The sequence below is a fragment of the Nannospalax galili genome, unplaced genomic scaffold, assembly GCF_000622305.1.
Source record: "Nannospalax galili isolate Female #2095 unplaced genomic scaffold, S.galili_v1.0 scaffold66, whole genome shotgun sequence".
In the NCBI taxonomy this organism is placed as follows: domain Eukaryota; kingdom Metazoa; phylum Chordata; class Mammalia; order Rodentia; family Spalacidae; genus Nannospalax; species Nannospalax galili.
Genome location: NW_008356058.1, coordinates 2370991 through 2394552, shown reverse-complemented (window position 1 = coordinate 2394552; position 23562 = coordinate 2370991). Strand labels below are relative to the sequence as shown.

Below are 23562 nucleotides of genomic sequence, written 5' to 3'. Positions count from 1 at the left end.
GAGATGACTTAAAAACATGGGAGAATGTGTGGGAGTTACATGTAAATACCACAGCACTTTATATGAGGGACTTGAGCATCAGAGGGTTTGAGTATCTGTGATGGTCTTGGAACCATCCCCTGTGGAGACTGACTCCGGGAGGACTGTAGTGCCTGTAGTCAGCCTGGATCCCAAAGCTGAGCGCTGCTGGGACTGTCAAGAGACAGCCAGGTGCCAGAACAGCCTGTGGTTTCGCCTTTTAAGCAGAGCACTAAGCAGCAGCATGGAGCACATTAGTCAGCGAAGCTTGAAGAACGTGCGTGTTGAAGTCTACAGGCAAGCGTGGGTGATAAGCCTAAGTCCCGCAGCTCTGATTTTTACTAATGTGGTAACTAAAAGTGCAGTTGTGAGGCCTGGGTGTGTACCCCAGCAGTTGTGAGGCCTGGGTGTGTACCCCAGCTGCACTGTTTATTAATATGTCCAGTCAGGAAAGAACCATAACATCTGTGAGCCCCAGGCTCCTCCCACATAGAATGTATATAAAGAGAGTCCCCCACAGGGCTTGACATCAGCCCTGACATCCAGGAAGGGATCCACCTGTCCTTTCCCCAGCTGTGTGCCCCCTGGGTAATACTAGATATACTTCCCTTGCTTATAAGGGACTGTTTTTAATGCTTACCAGTTAAAGTTTAAAGGAGATAAGAATACTGTTCTGCTCTGAGCTCAACTTGGAGGAAGGATTGAGGGAAAGAGGAGAGAGAGGGAGAGGTATTAATCTAGTAGGCCCAGGGACAAAGAGTGAGCTGGAAAGGTGTTAATCCAGGGGGCAGGGGCAAAGTTCACATAGTTTCTAGATGTTTCCCCTTTCCAGTGATGGGTGAAGAATTGTGGTCTCTTTAAGCATCCTGGCTCTTCAGCCCCTGTGACTTCTACCCCCAGGAAGAGCCAACCACTACAGGCAAAGGCAGTTTCATTGTGACCTCCCAGACAATCCTCCCAAGCAGTCAGGCTTGGGATCCAAATCAGATGACTGCTGTTCAGAGTGAAGGATTACTGAGCTGCTGGGGTGTGCTCAGGCTTCCTTAAAGGTCAGCCACAGCTACAGGAGCATCAGCTGGGGCTTCATGAGCTCCAGCAGCACCACATGACACAAGCTTAGCTATTGTACAAGGAACAGCAGCTAAGCAGACAAGTCCCACGCTGCTGATGGCCACACCAAAACCTGGCAGCTCCTCCTCCATGACAGCAGCAAATGTGGAGACCAAAAGAGTTTGAACAGGGCACCGGGCTGTCAGAGACAAACCGAGTAGTCTAGAGGATGAAAGAGAGCAGATTTAAATTTTGCATCTTTCATGCAAGTAAATTAACTTTGCTTCACTTGGAATAAGAAGCATAGGAGTTGCCTGAGGCCTCTTCTTGCATTGGCTCAATGAGGTAGGCTGACAGGAGTAGGAAATGGAATTGCAGGAGAAATATATGGGTTGTATACTGCAATGTCAGATTGGAAGTTTTTCTCATATCCACAAGCCAGATTCATATGAGTCTCTGGGAGGACCTGTTCCAAATGTTATCATTACCACGTCTTAATTTATGCTGCCCCATTTGCAAGTACCATGGTGCGTAACAAAGTTAGGATGAACAAACCACAAAATCTAAATAAAAGACCTCCAGAGGAGAGCTATCAATTTAGATTTTAAGCTGCTAAATAGAATTGAGGTGGCTGTCTAGGTCTATTGCTTTTCCCAGTTCAGAGAGCACGTGAATTGTGGTGGCCTAGGAAGGAGGGGATCACCAATTCTGGCAGTGAAGAAGGAACTGTTCTTCCCATCCTCAGCTTCACCTTATCCCTGCTCTTCTTCCCAAGATTCCAGCCAGCCTGCCTGTTTAATCAGGCTCCTAAATCCTGAAAGCAGATGCTGTCTGCCAAACCCTTCACTCTAAGTCGTTTGATCACTCCAGGCCTTCTGATCAATGGTGCTGGGCCATGAGCCCAGGCAGTATTAGAAAGGATACTGAGCATACCTCTTCACAGCATCTGGGTCCTGGGAGGGGGAGAGGTTGCCTAGTGAGCCAGGCACAAAAGGGATAAGAACTCCCAGTGATACCCTAAATGCCAGAGGGAAAAGATACCTCTGTACTCTAAGGGGTGGCACACTGGGGGGACCTAACACCACTACATTTGCTTCTGAAAGGCTGGGGGTGCAGGGTGGCAAGCTAGCAGTTTAGCTTCCTAGTGGCCACTACCACAGATTAAAACCCTACTGCAAGGCTGCCCTGAGCACACTGTATAACCTCAGAATCCATTGTGCTCACCATTAGTATCATGCAACACCCCCCCCATTAGACAGGTAACTAGGAAACTAAGGCAGATGAAAGGAATGTAGATGGCAGACATTTGCTGGCCAAGCTGTGGGCTGGGCATCTTTGAGTTAAATGTGATGATCATTAATTTCTACAGATGAAGTGATGGAGGTGAACTCGCTAAATATGCAAAATAGAAAAATAACCAAGTGTGAGCTAATGGATTCCAGGATTGCTTGTGCTGGTGCCTGGCACTTGGTAGGGTGTGTTTCATTATCGTCAGCTTACTGACTATTCTTTCTTCCTATTCAATGTCTAAATTTTAGTCTTATAAATTTCATATATGTACATAATGTATCTTTTGAAATTTATTTTCATTTTAGGTACATGAGTGTTTTGTCTGCATGTATGTAAGTGCACCCATGTTCTGTAGTGTCCACAGAGGTCAGAAGAGGGCATCAGATCCCTTGGGACTGGAGTTATAGATGGTTGTGAGCTGCCATGTGGCTACTGGGAACTGAATCCTGATCTTCTCTTAACCGTGGAACAATATCTCCAGGCCCCCTACAGTGTATCTTGATCATATATTGATTCATCACCTGTTTGTATGCAAACTCAGTCAGACAAAAACACAGCGTAGAACTGGGAAAATGGATAGGCGACCCCAATTTTAGTCAAGGAACTACTGGCAGCTGATTACTGATGGGTGAGGAAGGGTCAATTTTCTTTAAGGGAGTGACTCTAGATAGGCTGACTAGCCTCCACTGAACTCATACCAAGGGACATCGGGGTCCACAAACCTGACTTGATAAGTCTTAACATATGTGTCAAAATGTATGAAATTTGGTGGGGGCTGCAGGAGGGTGCAGATAGGGGAGGAGTGCCTAAATATGATTAAGATGTTTGTATGAAATCACAAAAATTCAATAAAAATATACATTGAGAATAAAAGAATATTTTTTACAGAAAAATTCGTTTTTAATGCACTTGACATTAAGATGTTTGCACATGCATTTCTAATCTCTATATATCTGATTATTACTACTCACGTTGGTTACTTTCTGAGCTTCTAGGCATCTGAGCATGGATATAAAGTCATCAGGTAGATTTCAATGGTAATGTTTTCTTGGGTACCATCACACTGGTTGACAAGCTACAGAACCTGACTATTAGGGAGAGTAATCAAACCAGAACACACGAGAGTCTGTTCATCATCATATGACTGGGAAATGTAAAAAATTAATTTTAAAATTTTGAAAAATATAAAGTCATCAGGTAGATTTTAATGGTAATGTTTTTCACATCTACTAATTATTAAGGAGAAAATTTTTATGCTTTGAAGAATTATTATTTTTTTAAATCATTATATATTTTATTTGTCAGAAATACTACAAAAATGCTTTCCAAGTGCTTTGATTTCAATTTGCGTTTAGGGTAGCTTTTGTTTAGGGTACTTTTAACCATTTAAATCTTAATCGTGAAAGAGGAGAGGAGAGGGGAAGAAGGAAGGAGGAGGATGGGGAGGAAGGGCATGGTAAGACAGGAAGGAGGTCACATGACAGTGGTACTTGCTGAGTCCCTAGAGGTGGCAGGCACTGGCATCTTACACTGGTTAACTCACTGAACACCCACCAGGTAAGCATCAGACCCTCATGTCATAAATCCCCACATTTACCAGTGTTAGAGTCACTCCTACGGGATGGCAAGTTCTTCCTGTTTTGAAGCAGATGGACCTCTCTCTTCCCTGTCTACTCAAGCAGTAGCTGTCTTCTGATATAGTGTTGCTTGGGGTTGCTCATCTCAACCTTGTCTTTCATCCTGTCCGAATAGGCTGACTCCTCAAATCTCCCGTGCCCTGAGGTCCCCTTGCCTCCATTCTGCCTCTCCTTTTCTCAATGATCAGTTGCTTTTTCCTCTGTGCATTGTTAGAGAGAGTAACGTCAAATCTGCACATGGAAAAAGACTCAGCAAGTCAGGCCTAAAGGTGGGAATGTGGGAAACAGGATCAATCATGCCTCTGACAGCTCCTTGAGATTCCTGTGATCAGAGAAGGGGAGTGCCCTGACTCTCAGGGGTTGAGTTCCATGGTCTAGTGCTGACTGGGAAAGTTCTCTTTTAATATTTGATGGAATGGCCTTGGAGACTTTTGTTTAAGTATGCACTGCTCATCGGAGTCTCCTGCAGATGAGATTCTGGTGCTGGGGAAGGCCCCTTGCCTTCTCAGCACTCAGCAAAGGTCAGAAGGGGGAACAGCTGACAAATTGGACAGGTCTTTTTAGAAGTTTAATCTTAGATGTGAATTTTGCTCTCCCCTTGTCTACAGTGAACACTGGATCCAGCCCTGTCATATTGCTAGGCCCCTAATTGTAGGAGAGAGACTAAGAGCTGTGGTGGGGACAGTCTCTGCACTCTAACTGGTCATGGATTCTCCTTCAGGAACTCTGAGCATCAGCTCATTCCTCCTCCCGCATTCCTATAGAGGGGGCTGCTAGGCATTAGTAGGTCCATTTCTCAGTCATGTAGCTTGAGTGCAAGAAAGGCTGAGAGACTCATCCAAAAGCACACAGCCAATGAACATCACGCCTGTAGTAAACTCCATGCTCAGAAGTCTAGCACAGATCTATGCTAGCACTTTAAATTGGGGGAAAATATTTTCTTAAGAGCTGTCATCTTTACAATTCTGTATGAGCATGCTTCATACCTGCTGAAGTGTTTCTCAGTCCTGTGGTGCTGCTCATCTGTGCAACATGTATTTGATGTTCAGAGCAGGTCCTTCTTTCTCTCTTCTCAGGATCCAGGAGAACCATAACACTGGCAGATGATCAGAAAAGGGTGGCCTTGAAAGGGCCAAGCCCAGTGCTTCTTTCATTCTTTTAGGCACCTGTAACCTAAACCTAGCACTTCACAACCAGGAAGAAGCTATGTGGAAATGTGAACCTGTTATATCCAGAGAGGCCTGCATTCAAGGAGTCTTTGTACTTGATCCAGCTGTAGAGCTTATTAGAGACGAGCCACCGTAAACGTGAAAGGGGGAAGAGATGGGAGCACATTGCCCAGAGTCAATGCCATAGAGAAGGTAACAAGGGTAAGCCTCCCCTCTTAGGCACCAGCCACTATGGTGGGAAGGTTCATCCACAAATGAATATTAGAATCAATTAATATCATGCAAACCCAGCTGGGCCTTAAGTACAGAGGGAAGCTCTTTATTACTTTTTTCCCTTTCTAATTAATTGTCTCACAAATTCACAATATCTGTTTCAAATACTTGTCATTTCTTTTTTTTAATAAAAATCTTTTGAGACAGGGTTTATATAGCCCAGACTGGCCTCAACCTTCCTGTGTAGCCAAAGATGACCTTGTACTCTTTATTCTCCTGCCTCTGCCTCTGAATACTGAAATTGCCAGTACCAACTGAGCCACAGCCCCAACCGCATTTGTCATTTCTTAAAACCCTTCCATCTAGTGTGGTCTCCCTTATTTCCTAACTCAGAATTCCTGCCTTTACTCTGTTAAGAAAAAAAAAACAAAAAAACAAAAAACCCTGACACCCATCCAGTGTGAACTCACTGCTCCCTGTTCCCCCTCCCACTTAATGTCACTCTCCCCTTCCAACTTCCAGAATTTTACCTTCTTCCCCTCTTGATTCCTCACGTTCTCTCAGAACCTCAGCCAGAACCCCAGCCAGAACCCGTGCTCAAGTCTTTCAAGGCAAACTCTCCTTTAGCCATGTCTCCAAATGGGTCTTCTTCCCCTTGCAGACTCTTCCTTGTCTGGCATATCACATATACCGACTACATTACTTATATTACATTACTTGAGGGAGGTACTTCTATGCTAACAAGCTTCAGATGGCTCTTCCTTCATTCAGAAAAAAAGCACAAATGCTTAAGCCTTACATCCATTGATAGTTCTTAGTATTGTGATTCTGTTAAGCATTCCAGACTTCTGTGGTTAGGGATATAGCTGTGTAATACGGTGGATGCACAATGTTCTAGGTTCCACCCCAGCACTGCACCAGCACACCACTGCCACCACCACCCTCAAAACCTTTTCATACTTCTTTCCAGCATATGCTTTCCTCCAATCCCAGCTCTACCCATGGCAACTCAACCTTCTGATCAATTTATTACTGTTCTCACTTTTACCTTTCTGCAATGATTTTGCCTGTGTTCTCTGTCTTCCATAATTAAGCCAGCGTCATTTCCTCCTAACTTTCAAAACTTAAGTAACCCCTTCAAACCTCATGTATGGCCTATCAGATCTCCTGCTAAAGTGTGTATTTCCCTCACATTCCTGTCTGTGCTTCTACTATGGTGTTCATCAGTAAGCACAGTCAATCTTCAGTTATTAGTGAATCTCTTCCTTTCTTGTTTAATTCAAACATTCTTGAACTCAGTTCTGACCATTTTTTGCTCCCGTCAAGAATCAAGCAAACATACTTTTAGAGCCCAAAAGTGTGTGTGTTGAACTGGAGTCTCACCTGGTGTCTCAGCCATCTCCTATGGGTCCCAGTGGACCACTAAGTTCCCATGTCCTCTCCATTTTTGCTCAGAGTTCAAGACACTTCTTGTCTTGATGTCCCCAAATTTACTATTTTCTGCTTTCCAATTTTTGAATTAATTCACTACTCTCCTTGCTAAATTCACTTTATCACCCAGATTTCTGAATATGGTTTTTGATTCACTGGTTGAGTTTAGATAAACAACTCCTACTTTTCTACTAGAAAGTTCCAGAAACATTCTTTTCTACTTTTACCAGAGAGCTCCGATTGTTAGAATAGAGACATTTGAACACTTCACTCAGGCCATTTGCTTTTCTTTTGTTTTGTATTCTGGAGACAGAACCCAGGGCCTCACACATTCTAAGCAAGTGTCCCTCAGTCCATGTGAAATAAAAGATCAACATGAGGAAAGTGGTAAGTATGCATATATAGAAAGCAAGATCATAACCCAAACCACCTACTTAATCTCTCAACAAACATTTAAGACACTTCACTTCGACTCTGTGCCAGCCACAATCTGAAAGCTTCCTATGTGTAGGATATCACAGCTGGTATCCCCTGAGCTCAAGGAAAGAAATGCTAGCTAGGCCTATTTGGATCAAGATCATCCCTGCCTGCTATTACTTCCTGATCAGGACGTGTTTGAAAGGGATGCACCAACTGCCCAAAGGTATAGAATGAGTGACTGCTGAGCAGGAGCAAAAGGTAGGCCAAGAGAGCAGGCCTAAGTCTGCATCGAGCCAAGATCTGCCCAGGAATTGTGGCAGGCAGGTGGTGGGTAGGGCGAATGATGGTCTGTATGGCGATAGATCCTCACAGAATCTCTGGGAAGTAGCTCAAGGGGGAGGGCACAGAAGTGGCTGTCTTTCCCCCATTCGTCTGGCAACTGAAGTATCCATCCTTCTAAGACAGGAAGTTGCTCCTCCTTCACATCCAATTCTTGAAGCTGCCCTCAAAGTCCTCTTGTCAAAGGAGAGAAGAGGACAAGATACAAAGAGGCAGGCAGACCTCGACTAAGTGGCTTTGCTTCGCTTTCAGACTGAAAATGAGAGCCAGACACAGCTGCCTGGGCTCAAGTGTAGCACTTGCGCCCCTCCATCTTCGTGGAGCCTCGTCTCAAGAGCCCTCTGTCTTCCTTCTCTCCTCCCTCTTAAAAAGAGTGATGTGGTTTATAAGCCTGCATCCCAGCTTGTACTACAGTGATGCGCTGTGTGGGGCCTCTGAAGAAAATAATAACAACCGTATTCATTAAACATTGGCTTTGATATTTATAAGAGATAGTGTGGCAGAGTAGAAAAATAAGTAGGTAATTTTTCAGAAGTCTTAGCTCCTAGTTGGGGGATTAAGGGCAGGCCAATAAACACTCCTGTCCTCTGTTAGCTCATAAGAAAATGCATAACCAGATTTATCTCACCTTTATCTAGGTTTGCTCTGGGGTTCAACTGAGATGAAATATGGGGAAATGCTTGAACAGTGTATTAGTATAAACAATTTTAAATGTTACAATAAACAAGTCAGACTTTAGTGCTTAATACAAAATTCTACATAATTCGTTGCCTGTTCCCTTTCACACATCACAAAGTTGTGAGTCAGTCAGTCTCTACACCACACCGTCAGACTTCCTTCCCACAATCCACTGAAGGTCATGCTGGTTGAGGTGGGAGAAGAGACAACACAAAGGCTCACACAGACTTGCAAAAGTAGTAAGGAAACACTATTCAAAGTAAAGCTGTAAAACAGCTCAGAATACACCACAAGACAGCAGCGGGACACTTGAGTGACAATATTCACTCAAGGGACCCAATGATTGTCTAGGGCTTCCTTTCATAGGGTTCAAGAGAAGGAAGAGTTTGGTTATTAAGAAGCATAGTGAGGGTGGTTCACTTGTTTTCGTCAATAAGATTAGCTCATATAATTTTTCTGCTACACAAGTCCCTTCCCATAATGTATCTGATTTTAATCAGATGCTTGACCAATGATGCATAGGCATAAGATGGTAAATAGGTTATTCTCCCTAAAACTTCACTTGAAGTGATAGTTTTGCCTTATTGTGCATACCCTAAAACTGGTTCAAGCTAGGTCAAACTCCTGTCTTTCATATGCAGATACAAGCAGAGTATGATTGACTAGAATCTAAGTTTGAAGCTTTTCAAGGGGAGGAGAAACTCATCCTATTGTTCAGAGAGAACTATTCATGCAGCTCATTGCAGGTGGGGACTTTCAAGTTGCCAAAAGGTTGCTAGGTGCATTGTTCAAAGAGGATATGTACAAAGCCCAAGTCAAGTAGAATCCCACGTTGCTACGCTATCCACTATGCTTGCCTGCCCCAGCCCTAGCCTGAGTGGCCACATAACTCACTCACATCTCATCCAGGAAGGCCAATCACAGAGCCCCATCCAAATGCAAGGAAGCTGTGAAAGGCAGCAGTGTGAGTCCCAGAGGAGCAAATGGATCTAGCATCTAGTTGGGCCTTGGCCTAGGCCCTAAAGGTGAACATTCCAGGATCATTCATCATTCTAGGTATAAAATGGTCAGAGTGCTGCCTCACCACTGACATGCAAGCTCAGGTATGCTTTGAGGTCACACTTGCCTACTGAGACTCCTCGTGCAGTGTAGACAATACTCATTTTGGCCTCTGCAGGTGTTGACGACATCTGAAGACAATAATTACAGCCCGAGGCCTGACCCTGAGCTATACAACTACATTCACATAAAAGGACACATGGGTCAGAAACACACAAAGGGCCCAGACTCTGCTGTACCTGCGCCTATTGAGAAAGGAACGTGGACTTTGAGAGGCCTTCAGATACCCCATCAGACAACAGCTGTCCCTGGCTCACCCACTGGTGCTCTTCCTCTCCTTCCTGGCTCTTCAACATTGGACTACATATACCTCAAGCACTTTTATTTAGCAAAAGTCATTGAAAAATCTATCATGTGCCATGTACTGCTATAGCTAGAGCTATAACTGATCAAATACCAGGCCTCTTTGACTATAGATTAGGCTTTAGGGTTAAAATTAATGAAGGCCATTGATAGTGCCTATTGAGAGAGTAATGGTGATTGCAGCACAAAACTTAGGGGAAGTTAAGAAGGGGCTGCCGAGAATATCAGTGCAATGTGCTGAGCCTCCTAAATGAGGCTGTGTAGACTTGTAGACAGCAATGGCGGAATGAACGTAGGTCTTGGGAGCAGGAAGTAGTCACTGTAACCAAGTAGAACAGAGAGTTAGAGGGCTGGGGTGATGTGGAGTACCAAGCTACAGAGTCTGGTTTTACTTCTCATTTGTCATGGCATCTGATTAGTTAAGTCATATTGTGAGACTTTGTACTAGTTTGCTTCCTATTGCTTGATGAAATACTAACCAAAACCAACTTGGGGAGGAAAGGGTTTATTTGGCTTACATGTCCCCATCACAGTCCACCAGTGAGGGAAGCCAAGGCAGGAACTCAAACAGGGAAGGAACATGGAGGTAGGAGCTGAAGTACAGACCAAGCTGAAGCATAGGGTGTGGGGAGAAACGCTGCTGACTGATTTGCTCTTCTGGCCTGTATCACACCTGCTGCCTTATACAGACCAGAACCACTTGCCCAGTACCACCCTCAGTGGGCTGGGCCCTCCCACATCACTCAACGATCAAGAAGATTCCACACAGACATGTCTACAGGTCAATCCAATAGAGGAAATTCCCCAGTTGAGGTTCCTTCTTCCGTGTGTCAATTTGACAACATTATAATCTATCCAATTATAATCTATGGAACTAGAGATTAAATTAAAAATTCTTCTGCTGGCAAAAGACACAGTGGATGGGGATACAGGTAAGAGGGGAAGAAAGCAAATAATATTAGTAACTGCTGCACACTGAAAATTTACTTCACATGTGACTGTTATTTAATTATGTCAACTACTCTGTGAAGTGATTATTTTATTTAGTTGCTCTATGAAAAGCCAAAGTTTGGGCTCTAACCCAGGAAACCAATGCCCTCAAATACTAGGGACTTGGCATAGTTTTGAGGACAGCTTGGAAGTTAAGGTGGTAGTAATTAGAATCTAAGAAAAGATGGATGAGGCAGATACTGAGAAGGAAGATTGGATGAGATTTGCTGATAGATTACATATAGAGAATAAGGGAAGTGGAAAGTATCAATCCTCATTTTTAACCTGGATTATTAAAAAGGGATTGTTAAAGAAATTATAGAATCAGTATTTGGGTGGGGGGGAGCAATGGTAATTTTCATTTCAGATGCGTTTCAAGTGGGAGTGGGTGAAAACAGTGGCTATATTAACAGTTCCATGCAACAATCTATCTTCTCCAAGCGGAGAAAGCAGGTTTGGTATTTGCCTGGCAATAGCCAGGCGAAGGTCCCACAGTGCATAAGGTGAATTGTCAGAGATGTGAGAGGATATGTAGGAAGTGAGGGAGAGACAGGAGTAGGGCTTAAGAAGAGAGGGAAAAATAGTGCAGTACCCTTGTCAAGGGAGGCTCTAAGAAGCAGAAAGAAATAGAGGACATTTTTTTCAACATCATTTGAATGCTTGTTGAAGCCACTTCTGAATACACAGTTGATAGAGTGCTAAGGGCAAGGTAAGACAAAAGACACAAAGGAACATGTGCATATTGTGAAGGAGTGAACTGAGAAGCAAGAGAGAAAGATGTCCATTGAGAGATGTGTGGTGAATGGCTGTGACTTCAGAGAGAAGCCCAGCTGGAATCCAACCAGGGCATCCACCATCTCCCCTTTGGTCCATTTCCCTCCCCTACCACCTCTGCAAGGTCATGGACGTTTGACCTAGGAGGAGATGTCTCTTGACCGCACATACTTTCACTTTCAACTTATTTTCCTTGTTTTTTCTTTATTAATGATGACTCCACCATTACTACAACATTAGTAACTGCTGCACACTGAAAATTTATTTCACATGTGACTTATTTAATTATGTCAACCACTCTGTGAGGTGATTATTTTATTTAATTGCTCTATGCAAAGCCAAAGTTTGGGCTCTAACCCAGGAAGCCAATGACCTCAAATACGAGGAACTTGGCATAGTTTTGAGGACAGCTTGGAAGTCAATGTGTTTTATTGCTGTTTTATTTACATCTGTGAGGGAAGTCTATGAAGGACTGGTCATGTCTGGTCTGTTTGAGAAGCCTAGGCAATGTCCCCGATGGATGCTGAAGGCCTGTGTTAGGCACAGCACACGTTACGCTTAACTCCCCATCCTCTCAGCCAGCAGTAGCTTCCATTAGAGAATACCAGTCCCCTATCTCAATTTTCTAGTTATTCTTCCAATTTCAAAGTATCAGCACCCCCTCAAAATGGGGGTATCTGGGAGAAGCCTGATTTAGTCTGCCTGAATTATTCTTCCTATTCCAAAGTGTCAGCGCCCTAGAAAAACACGGCTCCCTCTTTGTATCTATGTATTCAGCAGATACCTTCCTCCTCTCCCCATCTTGGGAGTTGAACTCAGGACTCAAACAAGTTAAGAAAGCACTCTACCACTGAACTACCTCAGTAGCCCTGCTTTTAATGTTCCTTAGTGCTTTCTGTGGAAACACATACATTCTTGATGCAGAATGGACTCAAATTCAAGTTCTATCATTTGCTAGCTATTTAGCATTGGGCAATTCCTCTGGGCCTCAGTTTTCCCATCTGAAAACAGAGACCAATAGAGCCTACCCATTAGCAGTCTATGAAGATTACATCATTAATAGATTTTGAGACCCAGATCTATGCCTGGTGCCCATCAAGCTCTTCGTAAGCACCAACAGTAGTTATTGCTATTGTACTGTGCAAAGAAGAGTTGAGTCTTTATAGAAAAGACTTTATAAAGAGTCTTTATAGAAAAGAGACCGGTTTGCAGAGTTTGTTTTAATGTTTTATTTCATTATCATAGAAGCACCATTATGAAAGTGTTTCAATTGGAACTATTTTGGCAGGCCAGTAGAAGACCCCAACAACCATTCATACCATGTTTGGAGAAATGCATGCTGAACTCCATGCAGCTGTTCATCAAATCTCTCTGAAATGCAGCTCCTTCTAAAGTTTCTAAGGTGGAGAACAGGTTCTGTTGGAATTATCAGTGTGTCTCTTTGGTGAATAATGTCAGCCTGAGGGACTCTGTAGGTATAGAATGCAAACAGACTGGCAACAATTTGTGCAAACCTGGCAATGGCTGGCAGCTCAGGAAAAGCAATTCTTTTTGTGACATGCCCTGAGTGTTGTCTGGGAGAAACCTGATTGAGACCACCCGAAGCTTCCAGAGAGGGGCTGGTCTAAGTAGCTGAGGGGTCCATAAACTCTCTAGCATCTACTAGGGATGGGTTGGGAGATGTCCTTGGCAGAGGTACAAGGAGGATCTTCCTTGTATCACTAAGGGGCTTACAATGCAGAGCAGATGAAGGCAAGGTATGTGTTGGGAAGTTAGACTGAGAATGAGAAGGTTGTCCTACTTTGTAGATAAAGAAACTTGACTTGGAGAATTTTTAAGACCCTTGCTCCTGGATAAAAGTCACCCCCAACTGTCCAACCACTATAGAGTAGCTCAGCACATGGAGGAGGAGGAGGACACAAGGCTCCCCCATACCCTTGCCTTGTGTATAGAGAAGCATCGCTTCTCTCCTAGAGGACTTGTGTTTGACTTTCCTGCTGCATTTAATTTGCAGTTCTCAAAGCTATGGTGCTTCTTCTCACTTTGACTGGAGGTAGAAGTTTTCCTGATCTCCATAAGGTCCCTGATGTTACCAGAAAGTACAATTTACTACTAAAGTGTGAAACTTCACCCAAACTGGAAAAGGGCAGAATGCTAAACGACTACAATATTTAGATTTTTTTTCCCAACAGGACAAAGAATGTTGAATTGGAGAAAGTTCCCTTCAGGTCAGGTCCTCTGTGTGGATCAGGCACCCTTGACATTCAGAATGGGTCTGAAGGCAGGCAGAGTAGCAGTGATGATACCCCAAGTTCAGGCTTAATATTCCCACTGATCAGAAGAAATACTAGTGGCATGATGCTTCTGAAGCACCTGGCAGCTCAGAGACTTCTAGAACTTTAATAGTCCTGCACTACTCATCCAACAGCCTTCTGTTTAGACCTCACATACAAACAGCAAATAAGAGGACAGTTATGAGTTAGGTGTTGAATCCACAGCATTTTCTTCCATACCTATGTACAACTTGAAAAGTAATGTAAGAGTTACATAAAAATAAATGAATAAGCAAACAGAGCACCATCTACATGTGCATCTCCAAAGGAAGTTTAGCACATTTCCAAAGCAGTGACTGTTTAAGTAAGAAGAGTTTTCCAGACCAGAACTCATCAGGAAAAGAATAGGTTTAGAAGAGCTTTCCAGAGACATATGGGCAACTACTCTGTAAAAATGCATCCACATCTAGAACCTTCTGCTAAGTACCAAGACCTCCCATGTTAAATGGCAGCAAATCCAGTGCTAACACGATCTTCCTTAACAATTAGGAAGCTTTTGACCTTTTTCATTTTGGAGATATGCAAATGTTTCTGAATTAAACTGTCATAATTGTCTTAGCCTCTCACAATTTACCTTTGTAAGAAGAATTCTGATGGCCATATTTTCTGCTGAAAAGTATCCCTGAAAATATCCTCACAAACTAACTCCCTCCCTAACATACACTCAAACACACACACACACACACACACACACACTCACTCATACAAATACATATCACATGTATACACAAACATACATATACACACATATACATCAAACACACTTTGCACACAAATATACAAATATACACATTACACACACATCAAACACACATACATATACATATATAACACACATTAGACAAACACATACACACATGTGCACATACACATGCATCAACACATCTGCACACATGCACATGTGTACATACATACAGATACACACATGCACACATACACATGTGTACATAAACACACACATATGCAGACATACATATGTGCACACACACCTACACATGCTTACACGCACACACACAGACACTCTGCAGAGTTCTTTCTTTAAAAAAATAACCACTGCATTCCAAGTCCTTCAAAACCTATCCATAGCATAAATATCAGGTTTCTTTTCTAGGGCCATGTAACCCCACCCACCCCTAGAAGTTCATTTTCTCTCTCTTCCCCTTTTCCTAGCCCCTACTCTTTCTTCTTCTCCTATTCATTCCAACCTGTGTGATTGATGCAAGGAATTCCACTTTCTGGATTATGGAATGTCCTTTCTTCTACCTCGGCCTCTTGAAAGCCTACCTATCCCACCAGGAAGGAGACTTATTTTAGGGTTGGGAGTTTTCAAGCTGCTAGAGATTTCTGGGGCATTTCACAGCCTTTGCTATTGTCCTGAAAGGGGACTTTACTATCCCCCTCTACTTCTGTTGTGCCTGTAATCTCTACCTTGGAGGGAGGCAGGAGGAAGAGAGGCAGAGGCTCTCCCTGCACTGAGAGCTCCTCTGGCTTATTTGGAATCGGCTTTTGCAGAACTGCTTGGACATCGTGGCAAACACTCTATTCCCATCCTGCCAACACCTTATTTCTTTCCACGCACATCATTCCAAACTGACTGCCTGCCTCACAAGAGCCCTTCTTCCCAGAGAGAGCTCTAAATGGGTTTTTCCGCATGCATTATTAATTTTCTGTACCTGTCTCCTACTCTCCATCTCAGGCACCACATCCCCAAGCATCTCCAAGTGCCTGTAATGAGCTTCTCATACTGAGTAGATTCCAAGGTCTTTTGAATAAATGTGGGTGAGGAATACACTGTCAGAATGGACCTGTGAAGGGTAATAAGCTACTTCTTGGTCAATATTGCTTTTTCGTCCCACAGTGGAATTCTGCAGCTGTTGTCTATGGCAACTTTCCAACTTGGGTAATTGCATTCTGCTTACCTCTTGATTCTCTTGTGGTTCTAAGACAACTTACTCTTCATGTCCTATCCTAAATAAAACAAAGAAGCCTACTTTGGGTGTTGCTATTTGCAGAGGCAATGTGTAAGAGAGAAGAACAGAGTGGAAAAGATCCCTGCCTGGGGAATTCTGGGCATAGATAGACCCTGTACCCATTCTGGTGGGGACATTAGTTCTAACTAGCCTTAGTTTTTGCCTGTATTTTGAGAATCTCATTCTATACTCTAAAGTATTGCAGGCTTACACAGAACATTGCAGGTAGAATGGTTAGTGAGGTGCTTTGTCCTGGCTGGTGTTGGATGTTTCACCATGAATCAGTAACAACTTGAGCAGCATCATACATATGTCGTACTGATGTGCAAAGTCCTTGCAACCTAGGCTTTCTTTTTTCTTCATGACTGAATGAGTGCTTTACTTGGGCTTGTGTGAGAAGCCTAGTGGCAAAGTACTATAAATATTCATGGGAGATTATCAGTCAGCCACATGGAAAGTCTGACTGGTCAGGGACAGGTTTAGCAAGCATTTGTTTATCAGAGGGATTTCTTCTTTTTGAAAACAAGGCTCTATCTGTAACAACCATTTAAGAAAATAAGTGACAGGCTGTGTAGGGCAAGGCAGAGTAGTCCCTGTGCCTGCTCTTGTACAAAAAGGTGACACTGTTGAAGGAGAAAGAAGGCAGAGGAGGCATCCAAGAGTTTGTTCTGGTCAGGTCTCCGCAGTTATCTGGCTAAGCATGCGTTAATCAGAAGACCATTCTGCCTGTCTCCCAGTCCTCCATAATAAGCAGAGGTAAACAACACTTCCGCTGCTATTTATTGTTAGGAAGAATGTTGTGAAGGTCAGGAGAGACAATATAGGCATGAACGCACCATCAAATATGAGACCCACATGCTGTTAATTAGCCAGAGTGGAATCCCAGGCATAGCAAGGTAGATGTGAACCTCAGGAAAAAAACAAAACAAAAACAAAACAAAACAAAAAAACTTGCACAGTCTTTCAGAAATTTTCTTTTAGTGACGGTACAATTCTGTGTACTTCACTGGACTTTAAAATGAATGTGAGGTTGTTTTCAAGAAAGAAAAGGAATCCATAAATTTGAGTAAAATGCGCAGTAGAACAATATTCAATAAATGAAGAGGAGGAGGGTCTCAGCAGAGAAAAAAATGCTCCAGGAAATACCAGCAGAGAAAAGTGATGATAATTACATGTAGAAGCTCTGTGCCAAAGAACTTCACTGCTGTTCTCTGCTGAGTCCTGGCACACAGGGCTCTGCTTTCTCTTGCTGCCCAATGATGTTGTGCTTAGTGGGGTAGAGCACCACCTGGTGGTTGCGGCAGGATGATGGCTCATCTCTCTTTGGTATGGTTGGGTCCCTTTGCCTTGGTGAGGTTTGCAAGAGTTCCTGGGGAATCAAGGGGACAGGGTTGAAGTACACCCTGCAGCTGGGAAAGCTGAGAGCCAGTCTCCACAGTGATGGCCCTGCCCTCTTCCACCTCCTGTCTTCACTGTTCCATAGAACAAGTAACAGGCTGTAGACAACCAACCATCTCCCCAAGACTCTTAAGGAAGCCCTCACTGAAAGGATGTAGCTCAGAATAGGGGTGTCTCAGTCTCAGGAACATCCTCCAGTCTTTGGGATGAAAGACTAGGAGTCCCTGAAGAACACTCAAGTTATTTTACATGGATCTCATTTTATAACACTGAAAGTGCTATGCTCACCTTTCCATAGTTAGGTCTGCCAGGGGAAAGGTAAGCAGACTCTGGTGCTAACAGTGGGAACCAGAGAGGGAAGTGAGATGAAAGGACTGAAGAAACCTTATTAATAGTTAAGTGGACAAGGCTGATAATGGGATATCTTTACTGGCCCCACAGATAAGTTATAATACACAAGCTTGCAGGCAGTGCCTGTGATTTGCATTGATACAGTTCAGGAGGAGGTTTTCATTATACAGCCGGGATGATTCTGGAGCCTGTGTTATCAAAGGCAGTGAAAGGAGCTTGGGAGCTATCTGTGTTCTGTGTGTGCAGATTCATTAATGGTTAGTGAGGTGCTTTGTCCTGGCTAGTGTTGAATGTTTCACCGTGAATCAGTAACAACTTGAACAGCTTCACGCATATGTAGTGTGATGTGCAAAGTCCTTGCAACCTAGACTTTCTTTTTTTCTCCCTGGCTGAATGAGTGCTTTACTCAGGCTTGTGTGAGAAGCCTAGTGGTATTCCCCACAAGGACAGCAATCTTGTGGGAGGTGACCCCAGGAAGCTGACAAGGACAATAGGTTTAAAGAAATTCACATGTAGGCAGGAGGGTTTTTTAAGTTAGCATATCGGGTAGTGGACATCATTATGGTAATTTTGAACAAAGTGAATTTTAGTAGATTCTCCTGCTCCCTAATTCTCCCCATACTCCTGCCCTCTTGACCCCACTTAATAGCTTCCTCCCAGTCTCCTTTCTGTTCTTATGTCACATGACAAATGTTGGAGAGGGATATGGGATACATATGTTCTCCTGTGACTCCTGAGTGGAAACAAGGGGAGCCTGCACCACCCAGTGGCAGCAGATGTGAGGGGGGCTGTTTCCAAGGGTCATCAGTGACCTCTTGGGGAAGGAACACTGTTCGAAAGGTCCCTGCACAGGACAGGGGCAAGGAAAGTGGATGGGCAGGGAAGGGCTGTGTGATTCAAGAGAACAGGGGAAGGAGACAAATTTGACAGGAAGGAAGTCGGAGACTGGAAACAAAGGAGCTAAGGGGTGCTTCTTGTCTGGAAATGGGAAGAATGAAAGGAATCAGAAACCAATTATGTCTGATTGCAGTCAGGGTCAGGGCACCACCTCCACGGAACTTCAGCTCCATCACTGCCCAGGGGCCTGGGGCCATGGAAGGGTGACATCAGATCTTCATCACTTAAGCTCTGATTATCTTTACTTACACAGCATTGGGGGCCATGCTTTCTGTCTTCTAATTGAGTAAAGATTTCCTGGCAGGGTTTCAATCTGGAAGTTGTTAGACACCAAAGACCCAAATTCACATTCTCATTCCTCTGACTTTTGTTCTAAGTACTCACAGAGCTTCTTTCTAAGTGCAAGTACTTCCGGCTAGACTTAGAATCATTCTCTTGCCACCCATAGCTGTATCTTTGGCTTCTGAATACCTCTGTGAACCTTGTCCTCCCCCAACACACATATTTAACCTTTTGTAAAGTCCACTGAGTTGTTTCATGGTTTCATAAGAAACTATATATACTTAAAGTGTATATTTTGGTAAGTGTGTGTGTGTGTGTGTGTGTGTGTGTGTGTGTGTGTCTACTTCCACAGAACAGTCACCATCAAAGTAATAAACATAGAACATGTATTGGCCATCTACCCCAGGACTGCCTTTGTCCTTTGTAACCCTCTTTACAACTCCAGGAAGCATTGTTCTGCTTTCTATCACAATTAGTAATTTGTATTTTAATATGAATGCATTTTTAATAAATAGAATCGTCAAGCATGTAGTTTATTTGGCTTTGTCTACACAACATAATTATTTTGTGATTCAGCCATGTGTATGTGTCAATGGCATTCATTTTTCTTTCTGGATAGTATTGGATTGTGTAGATATACCACAGTTTGAGATTCCACTCACTCAGATCAACAACTGAATTTCCTCTTTGGACCATTTGGATTCAGTTGACATGTGGGCTTGGCGTGGTTGTTTTCACCTTTAATCCCAGCACTCTGAAAGCAGAGGCAGGTGAATCTCTGTAAAATCGAGGCCAACCTGATCTACATAGTGAGTTCCTGGCCACCTGTGGCTACAGGGAGACAGCATCTCAAAAAAATTAAGTTTATATGAACATTTGTATATAGGACTTTCTGTTATATGTCTTTATCTTGGACAAAAACCAGACTGGTGACTGGTTTTCATGTTGGATGTATGTTTAGCTTTCTAAGAAATTGCTAAGTACTTTCTAAAGTGTTTTTGCTAATTTACATTCCCATGGGCAGTGTGTGAGAAGTCTGGAGACTCTATTACCTTACCAACACCAGCCACAGTAAATCTTTATAACCTCATGCATTTGAATAAATATGTAGTGGTTTCTCATTATGGTTTTAATTTGCATCTTCAACCCTCACTAATAGTGCTGGGCATCTGTTCCTGGTCCTTTTTTTGCCAGCAGTGTATCTTCTTTGGTGAAGTGTTTCTAAAATCTTTTGCCAACTTTTAAATTGAGTTGTTATTCTCTTACTATTGAATTATGAGGTTTTTTTTTTAAATGCACTCTGTGTACAGGCCTTTTAATGGCTATATTATTGTTGAAAATTTTTCCTCTATACCAACTTGCCTTTTCATTTTCTAAACTTTGTTTTTCAAAAAACAGGTTTTAATTCTGGTGAAGTCCAATTATCAATTTGTTCTTTCATGAACCTTAAAGTTTTATGCTGTTAGGCTTCACATTGAAGACTATGATCCATTTGAATTTAATTTTTGTACATAACATAAGAGATGAATTCAAATTCATTTCTCCATGCACGTAGTTTTCCAGAATAATTTATTAAAAAGACTATTTCTTTATTGAATTGCCTTAATACTTTTGTCAAATATCACTTACCCATATAGCCAAAAAATGATTATCTGAAGATAAAACATATTAAAGCAGCACTTGAAATTTTACCTTTTAAATACATGCAGGTAGGACAGAAGATGGCTCAGGGTAAAGGACTTACCACAAAGTCTGATGACCTGAGTTCATTCCCTGAGACCCACATGGTGGAAGGAGAGAACAGACTCCTGAAGTTGTCTCCTGACCTCCATGTGTGTGTGCAGCATGCACACACGTAACACACAATAAGTAAATAAATGTAATTTTTTTAAAACATGCAGGTGTTCATGGGCAGCTGTTTATGTGGACATTAAACATTCAGCTCAGGTGGACAAATACCTGGAACTATGGTCGCCATATTATAAGTAAGTCCATGTGTAACTGTACAAGAAACTGCTTCAAAAAAGGCCAGGGGAATGGCTCAGCAGGCAAAGGTCTTTGCAGCCAATTCCAGTGACCTGAGTTCGATCCCCTGGACCCCACAAGGTATAAGGAGAGAACCAACTCCTCCAAGTTGTCCTTTGACCTCCATATATGTGCCAGGGTGCACACACACTCAAATACATATGCCCACCCCGCCAACACATACAAGCAAAGTAAATAAATGCATATTTTTTAAAAAATCTAACAAAGTTTTCAGGACTGTTTGTACCACTTTGCACCAGAAGCGAATGAGAACTCCTGTGGTTTCACCATCTTGCCAGTATTCAGGGGGGTTTAGTCATTCAAATATAAGTGTGGCTAAGGATAGTAGTTTTCTAGATTGCATCTCCCTGATGGCATATGGCATTAATATTCTTTTATAATTTTTCTTGTTATCTTCTAGAAGTTTTTTTGGTTTGCATTTTACATTTAGATTAATGCACCAGTTTGAGTCTTGTCTGCTTGCGATGCTATTAACAAAACACCTTAGAATGGGTGAGTGATAAAAAAAAAAAAAAACACGACATTTTTTACAGCTCTTGAGTTTAGACAGCTCAATATCAAGACACCAGCATACTGGATGTCTGCTGAAGATCTGCTGCCAGGTTTGTAAATGGTGTTTGCTTCCTTGCTGTGTCCTCACGTAATAGAAAAGACAAAAGATCTCCATATGGTTCCATTCATATAGGTACCAATCTCATTCATGGGGGCTCTGCTCTCATGGCCTACCCACCTCCCAAGCGTTCTACCTCCCCAAATATCATCACATTGAGGATTACTTAGCATGTTGATGTTTTAATATTTTTCTTTATTTTTCAGAATTTCATACATGTTTAGAATAAAATATCATATCTACCCTCTATCTCCTCCCTCTAGCTCCCCTTATATCTTTCCCAACATCCCTCCAACTTCTTGTCTTTGTTGTTGTTGCTGAAGTCAGTTAGTGCTGCCTACATGCACATGAGTATGGGGTCATCTATTGGAACATAGGAATACTACCAGTGACCACACCCTGCCAAAAGAATGGTTCTTGCTTCTTCTGTAGCTATCAACTGTTCACCAGAATGGGGTGAGACCTGGAAATCATCTACCCCATCTCTGCTGGCATTTTGGCTGGCTTGATCTTGTGCACATCTTGTGAGGGTAACCTCAGCTGCTGTTAACTCATGATTGCAATAATTGTGCCATGTCCAGAAGACAGCATTACACAGTAATCCTCCCCATCCTCCCTATCCTCTGCCTCTTACATTCTTTCTACCTCTTCTGCCTGAAATTTCTTGGCAGGGGTGGGGGGTTGGAGGTGATATTGGTGTACCAATTAAGGCCGAGCACTCAATCTCTTCTTCTTCTTTTAAAAGTTTTATTATTATTATTATTATTATTATTATTATTATTATTTGTATGCATGTATTGCCTGCATGTAGGTAAGTGCACCCATGTCATGCAATGCCCGCGGAGGGCAGAAGAGGATGTCAGATATGGGACTGGAGTTCTGGACAGTTGTTAGCTGCCATGTGGGTGCTGGGATTTGAACCCGGTCTTCTGCAAGAACAACCAGTGTTCTTAACCACTTAGCCATCTCGCCAGCCCTCAATCTCTCCTTTTTAACACTTCGATCTTTTATGAATCTCAACATTGAATGCTTCCTCCTACAGAAAGAAGCTTCTCTGGGCAAGGCTGAGAGCAGTCCAGGACTATGGGTATAAACATAGTTAGAAGGCAATTTGACAGCATAGCTATTTAGCAAAATAACAATAACAGGTTATACCCTAGGATCTACGACCTTCCCAGCCATGGGCTTTGGGCCAGGATCATAGTACCAGGCATGAAATTCTCTCCTGTGAAACAGCCTCCAAATCCAATCAGAAAGCAGTTGTCATGCAACTATTGCACAGTGGAGATACTTTGCCTGGCAGGTCAGTATTGTAGTATTCAGGGTCCAGTGCTGGGTAAGACCGTTAACAGCTTTTCTCCCCAGCAGGCTGCATATCACCTTCCAGAAGTATGAAAGTTTGCCAGCAGGAAGTTTCTTAGACAGTCTGAGATTGATTTCTCTACTTCCTGCAGCCAAAGTCTGTGGTGTCTTCAGCAAAAGAGTCTGACGCTCAAGTGTTGATTCTGAGGGAAGCACACAAATACATTCTCTTGTGATCTCTATCTAGATCTGTACTTTTCTGAATGTATAAGGGTTTTGTATATATAATTGTTCTAGCAATATTTATTAAAAAGATGATGTTCTCACAATTGACTTTTACTCTTTTGTTGAAATTTGTTGGGTTTTTTTGGAGGGGTGTTTGTCGGTTTGTTGTATGAGTCTATTTCTAATATTTCCACTCAGTTCAACTAAACTCTACATCTGTTCTTTCATCAATGCCTCACTGAGTTGACTACAGTGGCTTTGTAAGTCTTGAACGTAAGTGATAGTCTTCCTAAAGTGTTGTTCTTATTTGGTATTATCATGGTTATTTGAATCACTGGGGCTATGTTATGGAACAGGATTTTGGATTCCTGCCCCCCCAACCCTTCCTGGATGCCACAAGTTTCATCTATCATAAACTTCTGCCATGATGAGCTGCCTAACCACAGGCCCAACAGAATGACCATGCCTCATTCCATATCCATGAGCAAAAAATCTTTATGTTTCTTTATTTCAAGTATTTTGTTAGGATGATGGAAAAATGATTAACACATTTTACCCATGAACATGGAATATCCTTTTATTTGCATCTACTTTGATGCTCACTTTGGAAGCACATATCTAAAATTGGGTCTACTCTGATTTCTCTTATTAACACATTACTTTTGTATATAGGTTTTATAATGCTATATAAAGTTTATGTCTAGTATTTCATTTTTG

At 42.6% G+C, this 23562-nt stretch overlaps 1 protein-coding gene across 1 annotated transcript in view; it reads left to right on the top strand.

Annotated features, from left to right (window-relative positions):
* The window catches only part of Opcml (opioid binding protein/cell adhesion molecule like), a 1193276-nt gene that overhangs the window by 409191 nt on the left and 760523 nt on the right, over nucleotides 1-23562 (top strand). The gene's annotated exons all lie outside the window — the stretch shown is intronic.